The 13,806-nt window shown below is 45.0% G+C and overlaps 1 pseudogene; it reads left to right on the top strand.

Annotated features, from left to right (window-relative positions):
• Nucleotides 1-4,523: 4,523 nt before the first annotated feature.
• LOC120874491 lies at nt 4,524-13,223 on the top strand (annotated as a pseudogene).
• Nucleotides 13,224-13,806: the final 583 nt, after the last annotated feature.

Here is a 13,806-nt window from a genome sequence, read left to right as displayed (position 1 = left end):
GTTCTTAGTTGCTCAGCTGTATCTGACTTTTGAAACATATGGACTGCAGTCTGCCAGGCTCCTATTTCCATGGTGATTCTCCAAACAAACATAGTGGGGTAGGTTGCCATTCCCTATCAAGGTACTACAAGATTAAAAATGATTCTTTTATTGTTTGTGTTTGTTTTTTATGTATTATTTGTGTGAAAAGTGTCATAAAGCTATTAATCTACAGCAATATATAGCCAACTGTCTTAGTTGGCTACCTAAGTAACTTTGCTGGACTTATGAAGAAATTGGGATTTTTGAACGCCCTTTTGAAATGTAACTTGTTCATATACAAGGGGACTTACTGTTCTGCTAAGACCTGTGGATCCAAAAGTGAACACATCCCCTCCAGGTCCAAGGAAATCACATTCCTGGTTGGGATTTTAGAGGAAACGTGAGATCTCTATAATTCTAGCCATCTCAGTCTTTTCAAACAACCTTGATCAGGACAAACAAATACTAAAGTAGAAAGAGTCACTGTGTTTCTACCCACTTCTAGAAAGTGTTGAAAAGTTCTCAATACTGGATTTTGTAATGGTGGTGAACTAGATGGAGAAGTAATGTAAAGAGAAATAAGGAAGGTGAGACAGGTAGGTCAGAATGTGAGGTAACAAAGGCAAGGTATTTAGAAGCTGAAGATTGAGAGAGATTTGGGACCTGAGCTGGAAAATCAGTTTTCAAAACAAATTGGGTCATGTGGTATGTGTAATCTTCATTTCAGTCCTTAGAAGATCTCTACTGACCAGTCTGCCTCTTTTTTCTGGAACACAGTTCAGAGCCATTTAGCTGTTTCTCATTGCTGCTCCTTCCTCCTGGCTCCCACACTGGTCCAGCTGTTCAGCCTAATCCATTCAGAAAAGGTTTGTTCTTTAAGGCAGACACTGCTGGCTACCTAAAAAATGATCTATTCTCTGCTTCTCTTTCAAAACTGAAAATAGTTTGTTATATAGCCATGAGCCCAGTAGCTACAGGACTGCATTTCCTACCCACCTGTGCTCTTAGTCATGACTGGTGACTTTGAGATGCAAGCAGAGAGATGAGACTCTTCCCTTCCCCACCTACATCCTAACTGTTGTCTGGATTTTAGTTGTGATGGTTGGAATTCCTGAAGTTGTATTGAACAACCATGTAACCCTGGAGATGGACACCACCCAAGTTCTGGCTGGCCCACCTCCAGCTTTGTATCAGTGGGGGAGAAAAGTCAAGTTTATCTTGCTAAAGTTTTGGTTGTTTTACTTTCTTGCAATGTGCATCCAAACTTAATCATGATACTATTATGTGTTTAATATGATCTAGCCTTATTATTTTGTTAACTTCCCTGGTGGCTCAGATGGTAAAGCATCTGTCTACAATGCGGGAAACCCGGGTTCGATCCCTGGGTCAAGAAGATCCTCTGGAGAAGGAAATGGCAATCCACTCCATTATTATTGCCTGGAAAATCCCATGGACAGAGGAGCTTGGTAGGCTACAGTCCATAGGGTCGCAAAGAGTCAGACACGACTGAGCGACTTCACTTTCACTTTATTATTTTGTTGGGTTTAGTGAATATATTTATATTTTACATTTGTCTTATTTTTTACTTTATAAATTGATTCATAAACCACAAGTATACATAAATTGTACAAATGCAAAATTATGACTACAAGCAGGCTTTTCTATAGATTTTGCATTTTTATATTTTCTTATCTTCTTTCCTTTCTTGTTTTCTACATATTTGTACAGCCTGGGCCATTTCCTCTCTTATAGCCTCATCCATATCCATATCTGCAGCCCAAAACAGACTGAGAGCTGTGTGGGGAGAACCAAAGAACAATGAATTGCAGGGACATGAATGAAGGGCGGTGGCTCTTGGTACTCATCATGAATGTTCTGTAGTAGGATCACATTCCCCTGCCTTTCTGTGGACCCACCACCCCCAGGTTTGCCATGACCATGGAAGATACTTTGGAGAGTCGAATTTGAGTAGAGGTGATATGTCACTTCCAAATGGAAGTATTATTTTCTGTCCCACTAGCTGGAATGCACATGTAATGACTGGAGCAGCCATATCAGACCAGAGGTAAGTAGAAGAGGTGGAAGATGTGTCAAGAAAGAAGTGGGTCCCCATCTCTGTGGAGAGACCTGCACTAACATTGTATGAGAGTGAATTGAAATTGTCTTGTATTTAAGACAATGTTATTTAGGGTTTGATTACAGTCATTGTACCTGTAACCTAACACTCATAATAGAATAACTGATCTTTGTGTTAGCCTTGTCTTGACATTAGAGTCTGGTATAATGAGACAAGATCTACTGATCTATACTTACAAGTGAGTCAAGTGACAGGCCTGCCCTCTGGAAGCTGTGGTCTAGTGTGGATTTCAGAAACTCAAGCAAGATCAAAACCACATGGCAGGGACAGCTTCAAGATGCTGTAGGAACACTTGGGAGGGGAACCTAAATTACTCCTGATCTCAGGAGGTTGCTTGCAGTAGGGGACAACACTCTATCAGTCTCCTCAAAAATAGGCCATGGTGCCAAGTTTCATGTAAAAGTGATGTGTTTCAAATTCCTTCAAGAGTGTTTTCCTTTTTGATTCAGTGCTTAAGATATGGATTTGAGACCTGGTTTGAGAAGATTGCAAGTGCCCCAGGAAGCAAGAGTTAGAACTGGACATGGAACAGACTGGTTCCAAATAGGAAAAGGAGTACGTCAAGGCTGTATATTGTCACCTTGCTTATTTAACTTCTATGCAGAGTACATCATGAGAAACGATGGACTGGAAGAAACACAAGCTAGAATCAAGATTGCTGGAAGAAATATCAATAACCTGAGATATGCAGATGATACCACCCTTATGGCAGAAAGTGAAGAGGAGCTAAAAAGCCTCTTGATGAAAGTGAAAGAGGAGAGCGAAAAAGTTGGCTTAAAGCTCAACATTCAGAAATCGAAGATCATGACATTAGGTCCCATCACTTCATGGGAAATAGATGGAGAAACAGTAGAAACAGTGTCAGACTTTATTTGGGGGGGCTCCAAAATCACTGCAGATGGTGTTTGCAGCCATGAAATTAAAAGACGCTTACTCCTTGGAAGAAAAGTTATGACCAACCTAGATAGTATATTCAAAAGCAGAGACATTACTTTGCCCACAAAGGTCCATCTAGTCAAGGCTATGGTTTTTCCTGTGGTCATGTATGAATGTGAGAGTTGGACTGTGAAGAAGGCTGAGCGCCGAAGAATTGATGCTTTTGAACTGTGGTGTTGAAGAAGACTCTTGAGAGTCCCTTGGATTGCAAGGAGGTCCAACCAGTCCATTCTGAAGGAGATCACCCCTGGGATTACTTTGGAAGGAATGATGCTAAAACTGAAACTCCAGTACTTTGGCCACCTCATGCGAAGAGTTGACTCATTGGGAAAGACTGTGATGCTGGGAGGGATTGGGGGCAGGAGGAGAAGGGGACGACAGAAGATGAGATGGCTGGATGGCATCACGGACTCAATGGACGTGACTCTGAGTGAACTCTGGGAGTTGGTGATGGACAGGGAGGCCTGGCATGCTGCGATTCATGGGGTCACAAAGAGTCGAACACAACTGAGCAACTGAACTGAACTGAACATTAAAATCAGTAGACTGTACATAAATATCCAAACTTCTGACTTCTCTTGAAAACATGGCCAACTGCCCTGCTTTCCAGCATGGGTGAAGTGAAGGAAAGGCTGCTCCCAGTGGTAAGGCCTGTGCTGCCCAGGGTCCAACATGGCAACCTAGTCCTATTACCATTTCTCTTGCCTCCTGGGGCCAAGAGTTTTTGAGAGCTAGACTGCTAGCCCTCTTAAGATAAAGACTACTTTTGTCTTGATCAACTTTGACTTTGAAGCCTTTAACCCAGAACCCAGAACACAGTTCTTCCTTGTATGTTTTTTGGATGATATAAAATATCTTGTGGATGCATATGACATTTCTTCCAATACTGAAACCATGCAATTGAAGTACTGCTCTGCTCTAGATCTTTGATGCAGACTGGCATCATAGGTGTCCCTGATGTCTGCCATTAGACCCACTAACTAAAGCCAGTGTATGTCCCTGGGCTGTCCCTGAAGTCTTCACTTTGCCATTTGACAACTTATCTTCCTAGCAGTTTCCTCTCCAACAAAGACAGCAATGCATATCTCATGAAGTGGCTAGAAAGATGACATGAAACCAAGAATGTCGAGCATGGCCCCTAGTATCCATTTTCATGATGTTCTTAGCATTTTTTCCTCCAAGTATTCAAGGTTCTCCATCTTTGTAAATGTCCATGCAGATCAGTTTGATTTTCCAGCCAAGATTCAAGGAAGAGATTACAGTTCAATTCTCTGTATTCTGAGAAGCTTCAAAGTCCACTCACCAAGGACACTGATGGAGGTAAAGATTTTATCTTGAGATTTGTGTTTTTTCAGAACTTTTAGTGACCTAAAGGGGAAAACAAGGCATGTCAGAGCATATACAACTAGGGGCTTCTGGTCACCACTACATGCTAAGAACCTGAACTTCCCTGAGTACTTGGAGCTAGGGAAGAAGTATGAAGTGGCTTGTGCTTCTCGGGCTGGTGACCTTCTCAGAGTGCATAGTCATGTAAGTATGGGGACTGTAATCCACATCATATTCCTTTCTCGAATTTTTCTTTTCATCTGACTATTCTTCCACCCATCAGGTTTAAAAGGGAATGGAATATATCCCTGACAGTCTTAATGTTAAACTCTTACTTATTGATAAGTAACTTGCTATAGGAACTGTGGATCCCAAGGGTCTTGGTGTAGATTTGCATGGTTGCACAACTCTTGGGGTGCATTCATCTCATGATCTATTGAAAATAGAACTCCTTGCAACTGTTCAGTGCACAGTCTATGCAGATGTCAATGTGGTCCTGTGGAATAGCACTTTTCTACATTTTATTCAACATGTCTTCTTTTCTCCCCATACACTTCAGTATGTATATGTCTATGTCTGCATCTCTGTATCACTGTCATTTATCTCTCCATCTCTTTGGAAGTGTCTGTGAGTGTATTTCTCTGTGTGTTGTTTTCTTTTAATTTTTCATTTGACTCATCCTTCCTTCTCGAGCCCCTAAACTTTCCTAACTTTTTCCCTATCTCCTTGATTCTTCTTTGAAGTCTCAATTCTCTTTCAACTTGGAGATAGATACACTGTTTTATATACACTGTTTCATATCTGACAAGCAGTGTGACCCAAGCCAACTCAGAAACCTCTTGCATTTCAAACTGCTCCGTTGTAAAATAGGATAAGAGTTCCCCTTCTACCTCCTTCCCTGAGCTTCTATGAGAAGGACACATGGGATGGCAACAGCAATGCTAATGGCTGTCATTGTTGAGACTTCCTATTTATCAGGTACCTTATATCATCACTTCACTTATCCCCAAAATATTCTATTTGGAGGGTTTGGATTGTTACATTCCACCATTTTACCTAGGGAGAGACTGAGATCCCACATGGTCATATGGCTTACCCAAGACTGCAGAAAAGAACCTGTATTCAAACCTATGTGTTTACCATAGTATATGCATAAAATTCTGATAATAAGGTGACTCATAAAAATGATTGGAAAATACACAGGGCCATTACAATGACAATATACCTTAACACTGACAGCTAATTGTAGCTTCTTTGTTTTCTTTGTCAAATACTCAATGAAAGAATACCTCTAACAAAAGTGAAGACCATGAGAAAAACCCTCAGTGAAAAAAGCATGCTGAACAATTTCCTGAAGGAACATGCTTACAGACTGTCCCAGATTTCTTCTCGTGGCTCAAATATAACTATTCATCCCCTGAGGAACATCATGGATGTGAGTGTATTGGGGGTGGTGCTCCACAGCGCCCCCTGGTGCTCTAGCCTAGCACTGGGGCTCATCTGGAGAGGCCAAGTGGGATGTTGGGGTTGGGACTCCTACAGGAGGCAGAAACCCTGGGAAACAGAGACCCCACCCAGAGAAGAAGGCACTCTCATCCTCAACTCTTGGTCTTGGTGACAGGGCCCGGCAATGACCAGGTGGCAGGTAAACATCCATTTCTGTGTCAAAGATGTGTCATTAGTTTGAGGGAGATTGTTCCTTCTGAACTAAGTGAGCCACTCAGTCACAGATGAAGAGTGAACCATCACTGATCAAAAGGTAGAACCAACCAACTGCCAAGCAATTGTGAATCCTCAGGCAGAAGAATTCAGTTTCCACAGATGCAAGAACCGCAGCAGTAAAAAGTTACTGAACCTGTATGTCATGTAAGGCCATAAGAATCACACTGTGTTTACTGTATTTAGATTAAAACGGGGGCTTATTTTGTCTTCAAGAATGCCCATGCCAGCCTGAGAGATAGGCAAAGAGTAAATACATGTCATGAAAGGGTCATCTGTGTGGTGTTGATTGGATGTCGCCTGAGTTTAGAGAGAGTGGCTGATGTTAATCAAGAAGGACGTCCTGGAGAAGGGGATGCTGAGGCTGGGTTTGACACCAGGACTCTCCTGGGTGTCCAGTGGTCCTGGCAGCTCAGGGGTTATGCCTCTGTGCTTCCAATGCAGGAGGTACCACTTCAACACCTGGTCATAGAGTCAATATCCTGCATACCATGTACCACAGGGGGAAAAAAAATCAAATGCAAGCACTACTGTGATCAAAGGCTTTGAGCTGCACAGTGATTCAAAAGTAATCCCAAGAGATATGACACCCAGAGGGAGGCAACGGTGTGGGAATAGAGAGTAGCCAGTTGAGCAATAACCCACTCCCTCCTTTTCCCTGTAGATGGTCTATGTGGGTAAAATCACCATTGGAACACCCCCTCAGGAATTCCAGGTTGTCTTTGACACAGGCTCATCTGAGTTGTGGGTGCCTTCCGTCTTTTGCCGCAGTTCAGCCTGTTGTGAGTATAGACACCCTATACCTGGACCATCCTTCACTTGCCCTGCCACCGTGTTTCCACCCTTGGCATCTGATGACACTCATCTCTTGTGTCTGCAGCTACACACGTTAGGTTCAGACATCTTGAGTCTTCCACCTTCCGGCCTACCCAAAAGACCTTCAGCATCACCTATGGATCTGGGAGCATGAAGGGATTTCTTGCTTATGACACTGTTCAGGTAACGTGTAAACAGAAGCTGAGTCAGGACTGGCTATGAAGTGACCACTGTTTGCAAAACAGATGCAGGACCATCTGGCAGAACCATTCCTAGCCTAACTCCCATAGATATTGGCCATCCTACCCACAGGATCCTGTCCCTGGGGAGGCAGTGCCCATGGTGACACACGAGCAAACAGATTAGCTAACCCAGAGAGTGGCTTGAGGTGTGGACATGCATCTCCTCTGCCCATGAGCAGTTGAAGGTTCATTTTTCTGCGAGCTAGAAGTGAGGGGAAAAGCACCCACTTTTATATTCTGAGACACTGTTCCAGGCACTTTAAGGTAACAACTGGTTTAATCCTGCAATAACCCCACACAGCAGGTGGTCTTATTAGCTCATGAGACATCAGGAAACTGAGGTGCAGACAGCAAGGGCCTTGTTGAGGTCACACATGTGGTAAGTGGTGGAGCTGGGCTGGCTTTTCAGGACTGAAGTTGCTGTGGGGTGATTGGGACAGGACAAATTGATCTGGGGACCCTAGGGGCAGTCAAGGGATCAGGTATCCAGAGTGGGAAATTGGAGGCCTCAGATATCAGGGGGCCTGATAAATGAGTTCTCACTCTAGGGGACCCTTAAGAGTCTAATAAACCTATGGCCTGCCTCCCCGAAAGTACTTGAGTAGTTCCCCTCTCTCTCTTTCTCTCTTATACACACTCACACAAATACACACATATCCCCAAAAGTGGATTCCCCAGGCAGTAATTTCATAGAACCCTGCAAGCAAGATTGTGTTTTCAGCTTCTGTCTTCCTGGACAGATGCAGAATCCACAGTACCTTACAGAGAATGAAGTCCATTCCTGTCATTAGGTCATAGTAATGCCAAAGAGAAGGCTACCTTGCTCTAGACTCATTTTCTCCACAAGGCGGCACCAATCGGTCCTGGCCTGACTCTTGGTTGCCACACCTGTACAGAAGCCATGAGGCCAATTTGATTCACTCAGGTGGTGTTTTTCAGAGGGGCAGATGTTTTAAAATCCACAGCCTCTCACAAATGGAACCCAAATTTCCCTTCCAGTTTGGTCTAACCATCTGAGGTCCACCAAAGACACAGAACAGACTCAATTATTCTCTGAGGATCTAACGGCAATGCACCCCAGCCAGCCCAGTCCTAGCCCCACTTCATGTATCTGTAAGTGGGAACACTCTTCTCTCCCACAGATTGGGGACCTTCTAAGTACTGATCAGGAATTCGGACTAAGCGTGGCGGAATACGGGTTTGAGCATGTACCTTTTGATGGCGTCTTGGGCTTGAACTACCCTGACATGTCCTTCATAAGAACCATACCCATCTTTGACAACCTGAGGAATCAAGGTGCCTTTTCTGAGCCTGTTTTTGCCTTCTACTTGGGCAAGTAAGTCTGAGACGGACAATCCTTTTCTCCAAATTAGCTGTAACATGCTTTCAGTTCCATGAAAATTATAGAACTCTTGATAAAGAGGTATCCTGAGAGATAATCAAACCCAGGATAACTATGGCCCCAGGGCCCTACCTGGATTCACCGCTGGCTTTTATGAATAAAGCTTTATTGAAACACAACCCTGCTCCTGGGCTCAAGACCAGTAACTTGGTCTAAGGGGATGATTGAGGGGGATGGCTAATGGAAGGCAACAGGAAAACTGTTGGAAGTTAAGGCAATAGGATTTGCTTATGAATTTGATAAGGAAGGAAGGAGAAGGCTGATGGATATCTTTCCTTCTTCATTAGCATTTCACTGGGAGCCCAGGACCAGCTACCCAATTTGCAGGAGCCTGTGAAAAATGAAAGTGTGGGACACAAAACAAAAGCATGGGACCCCTTGTTCAAGAAATATTAGGGATTTCAAGACAGGAGAGCAGAGGTGGGGTCCCTTCTGAGTGTGGGGCCGTTTGGACAGTAGAGTTCACAGGCTAGCAGAGCCAACTCTGGGTGACCTGAACCCACACACTTAGCGTTCCCAGGCCTTGATTTTCCCGAAAAATGACAAGCTGGACAAGGGGAAAGTAAAAATGCTTCAGCACCCTGTCCTTTGAATGTATCTGAACATTCATGTAACAGGAGGTCCAGGGTCTCTTCAGAAGACATAGTGGGTGGAGCCTAGCCAGATGATTCAGCTTCTAACCTCCTCTGTGCCACTCATTAGCCAGTAACCGACCTCAGTCTGGATCTCAATCACTCCTAGCCTCAATTTCTGCATCAGTAAATGGGGACATTATTGGGTAGACAAGGCCTTGATGGGTAGACAAGCACAGCTCTCGGACAGTGCTGTCATTACTGTCCTCCAAGAATCCCTGCCCCCTCTTCTCTCTACACATGCAGGGCGAAGGGCAGTGTGGTGATGTTTGGTGGGGTGGACCACCACTATTACAAGGGAGAGCTCAACTGGGTACCACTGATCCACGCAGGCGACTGGAGTGTACACATGGACCGGTAAGCCTCTCCCTCTGAGGGTCAGCCCAGTGGTGCTCCCCCTATTGTACATGGACACAAGCACACACACACAAATGCATTCTAAAACACACAATCACACAGACATGTACACCACCCACAGCAACACAGACAGACACAGAGACACATGGAAACACAGAAGCAGACACATATAAACATACACAGAGACACATAAAAATATGCATAGCTAGTCAGAGACACAAACACACACAGAGACACATACAAACACATAGATACACAAACAATCCATGGGTTCATAATCACCGCAGGCCTTCTGACCAGGGTCCTAAAAGGGTCCGGAGAGGTCTGTGCAGCTGGGAGAGGGCTGCACCCACTGCCCTTTGAGGTGGGGAGCATGGTTAGAGGACTCTACAGTGTGGTGAACAGAGGATCAGGGAGAATTTCACTAGCCTGGACACAGTTATAAGATGATCAGCTGTCCAGGGCTACCTGGGACCAAGGAAGTTCTCAGTACAGATAAATGTCTGTTTAAAAACAGGGAAAGCCCTGAGAAAATGGGGGAAACTGGTCTCCTTAGGGAACAGCTACCCAGCATTGGAGAGAGGTTGGCTGCAGTCTTACGACATGAAAGCAACTAATTAAAAAGACACCCCACATACCTGGGAACACAGTGGGACAGGGGCCATAACAGAGAATTAGGGAGGTGGGATCCAGGACTGACCTGAGGACAAGAGGCATACTTGATAGTATTCTGTGTGATACCCTCAGACAAAAGCTGACCTGTCCTTTGGAGTTTCTGTGGGCTAGTCGTGTATTTCCTGGCCAGGGTCTCAGGGTCTGAGCTGGTTGTAGGAACAGTGCTGGGAGACACCTTCTCCCAGAGGAGTCCCTCTCTCCCCCTACTATGAGAATCTGCTGCCCCTGTGAATCTCCATCTTCACTCTGCGGTTGACCCATTGTTTGTTCCCCACCAGATACAGCTCTCTGGATGGTTCTCATTCATTATTTTCACAGTCTTCATTCACTCATTCAACACAGAAACATTGTGCATCCACTGTGTGCCAGGCACTTTAGGGAGGCAATGAGAATAAAACTTGCCCTCACATCTAAGAAGGCAGATGTACAAGAAATGACTCACCCACATAGTGAACTGTCATTTTGGTACATGCTAGACATGAGGAAGGGTCTACAGAAAGTGACCAAGACAGGAGACTGATAAACACCGAGGGAAAGACTTCCCTGAAAACAATACAATTAAGCTGGAATCTGGAAGATGAGAAGAAATTTTCTAGTCAAAGGGGAGGGGACTCTTCTAGGAAGGAAGACTAGTTTGTGTCAAGGTGCAAAAGATCCTGGTGTATTCAAGTACTGAATTCAAGGATGTCAAGAAAGGTGCTGTGTTGAGAGCAAAGGAAAAGAAAGCAAGAGACAAAGGGCTGTTTAGGAGACAGTCAGGAAGGGGCCAGCTCTGGGGAGACTCAGACTTACCTTGATGCCCGCTTTTTCCACTGTCTCTCAGCATCTCCATGAAAAGAAAGGTTATTGCTTGTTCTGGTGGCTGTGAGGCCGTTGTGGACACCGGGACATCATTGATCCTTGGCCCAAGAAGACTGGTCAATAGCATCCAGAAGCTCATCAGTGCCACACCACGGGGTTCCGAGGTGAAGGGTCATGCCCCAGCATCATTCCCTGTCTCCACACAAACAAGGATCTCCAGGGCCAACCTCTCTCCCTCTCTCTCTAACAGCACTACATTTCATGTTTTGCCGTCTATACCCTGCCCTCTATTATCTTCACCATCAACGGCATCAACTACCCAGTGCCAGCTCGAGCCTACATCCACAAGGTGAGGAGACAACCCTGAGGGTTGGTCTGAAAATAGGAACTTGCAGGAACCCTTGGACTGCTGCTGGGAGGAGGGCGCCCTCTGCAGGCCATGTCACACCATTGCAGATGCTGCTGAGCCCCTGAGCCCCTGTGGCTGGGCCAGAGCCTGCCACAAGATGAAGCACTTGAAAGTAAAGGGCCATCTGGGACACTGATCATCCTTAAATAAATATGGAGATGCCACACCATGCTGGCATGGTGGGAATCACAAGGAGAGGGGAACACTCAGGTCCTCAGTCCTCAAAGACCTTCAGTTCAATCTGAACCCTCAGATCAATGAACATGGAAAGTCGGCTCTAGCAGTCCCTGAAATAGGCCATGTAACAATGAGAATGGCTGGGACAGTCCCAGTGTGATGTCCCATCCTGGTTTGGATGATTAATTACATGTTCACCCTAGTGCCATCTTCCCCTTGCTCTGGCCGGGTGCCTCCTTTGTGAGTTGGGGTAACCTACCCCTCTGTGGGAGGTTGGATGCTAAGATGTTAAAGGGTGCACAGGGACTGCTCAGCCCTGGCACAGGGTGGAGGCTTCATGTCAGCTCCCTGTGGAAGCTGAGAGCTGGCTGATGGGCTCAAAGAAGGCTTTGAGGAAGAGAGCGAATTTCAGGCATTCTAAAACCACAAACTCATGGAGCCATACAGAGGGTTGTTTGGTTCTAGGCAAAACTGCCCTGGATTCCATGCAAATGGCATTCCAAGGTGCTCTGCACTGGGGCACTGGGGACTTACTAGGGGTAATGAGGGCTACGACTGACCAGTGGGGATGGAGAACCAGAGTAAGTTACCCAACCAACCCTGGAGTGGCCAAAGAGGGTGAGTGTGGGCCAAAGGAGGCTTCGCAGAGTTGCTGAGTTAAGTCTTCAAGAACGTGTTGTGGGCACTGCTATATTTAAGATGGATAAACTACAATGAGTTACTGTGTAGCACAGGGAACTCTGCTCAGTTATATGACAGCCTGGATGGGAGGGGTATCTTTGGGACCAGGATACATGGATACATATGGTTGAGTCCCTTTACTGTCCACCTGAAACTCAAAATATTGTTAATCAGCTATACTCCAATACAAAATAAAAATTTTTAATAAAGTACGGATTGTGGAGATGCAGGAGGAGAACCGGCATTCTCTGCAGAGAAAACAAGGAGCAGAAGTCAAAAGGAAAAAAACAGGGATTGAGGAGAACTATGGACACTCTTGCTCTTTTCTAAAAATTATATTGAAGTGTGGCTGATCTTCAGTGTTGCATTAAGTTCTGCTGCACAGCAAAGTGACTCAGTTATACACATATAAAATATATATTATTTTTCTTATTCATTTTCATGTGGTTTATCACTGAATATTGAATATAGTTCCTTACTCTCTACAATAGGACTTTGTTGTTTATCATTCCTCTGTTTCCCCAACAACCAGTCCTCCCCTCCCCCACAGCCTTCCTCATGGCAACCTCATGTCTTGGACCTTTTTGGTTTGGGATGAACTCTCATATCCCCTGCTGCTGAGAAAACCCCATGATACTTACCAAAAGAGGGAAATAAAATGAAGAATTTTACTGGGTCTGGGTATTGGAGAAGTCCCAGGTAAGAGCTCAGGCTGACTGGTGTGTGTCTCTGACTCCCCCAGGATTCTAGAGGCCACTGCTATACCACCTTTAAAGAGAACACAGTGAGTACATCTACAGAGACCTGGATCCTGGGTGACGTATTCCTGAGGCTGTATTTCTCGGTGTATGATCGAGGAAATGACAGGATTGGCCTGGCACAGGCAGTGTAAATGCCTGGAGTGGTTCAGGTATCAGTGAGGCTGCTCTGAGCAAACACTCACTCACACTTAGGGCACTCCTGCCCAGGATGCTGGTGAACTGTATTTGGTGGTCTGCACACCCTATTCTCAATAAAGAATAAAGAGTTTCACTCTTAATGGTGCTGAAACAAATGGGTACCTCTGTTTGAGTCTGGGAGGTGTACAATGATCGGGAAGGATCTAGAAAAAAGTCTGAATCACATATGAGAGGAGACCACTCCAACTGGATTTACAGAAAGTGGAGACTCATTGAAATGATTTTGGGAATCCAGGACACAAGAATCAGAGCAAATACAAAAATCTCAATGACTGGAACCAAGAAATCAGAAGTCTTCTTTCCCTTTCCTCTTCTTTGAAGGTCTTAGCTTGACAAATTTCTTCCTTAAGACTTCTATGCCTAATATGGGAGTTAGCTACCTGCCTTGTGTTTTATATCCCGAAGGCATCTCCTAGTAAGGAAAGAAGCTTGGAGCCATCAGAGTTCAAGGGTGTTCTCTGAATGACCCAACTCAGTTCACATGGGCAGTCCTAGATCAGCCACCCTGGCAGGGAA

The sequence above is a fragment of the Oryx dammah genome, unplaced genomic scaffold (genome assembly GCF_014754425.2).
Source record: "Oryx dammah isolate SB20612 unplaced genomic scaffold, SCBI_Odam_1.1 HiC_scaffold_15, whole genome shotgun sequence".
Lineage (NCBI taxonomy): Eukaryota > Metazoa > Chordata > Mammalia > Artiodactyla > Bovidae > Oryx > Oryx dammah.
This window is presented reverse-complemented; position numbering and strand designations above follow the sequence as displayed.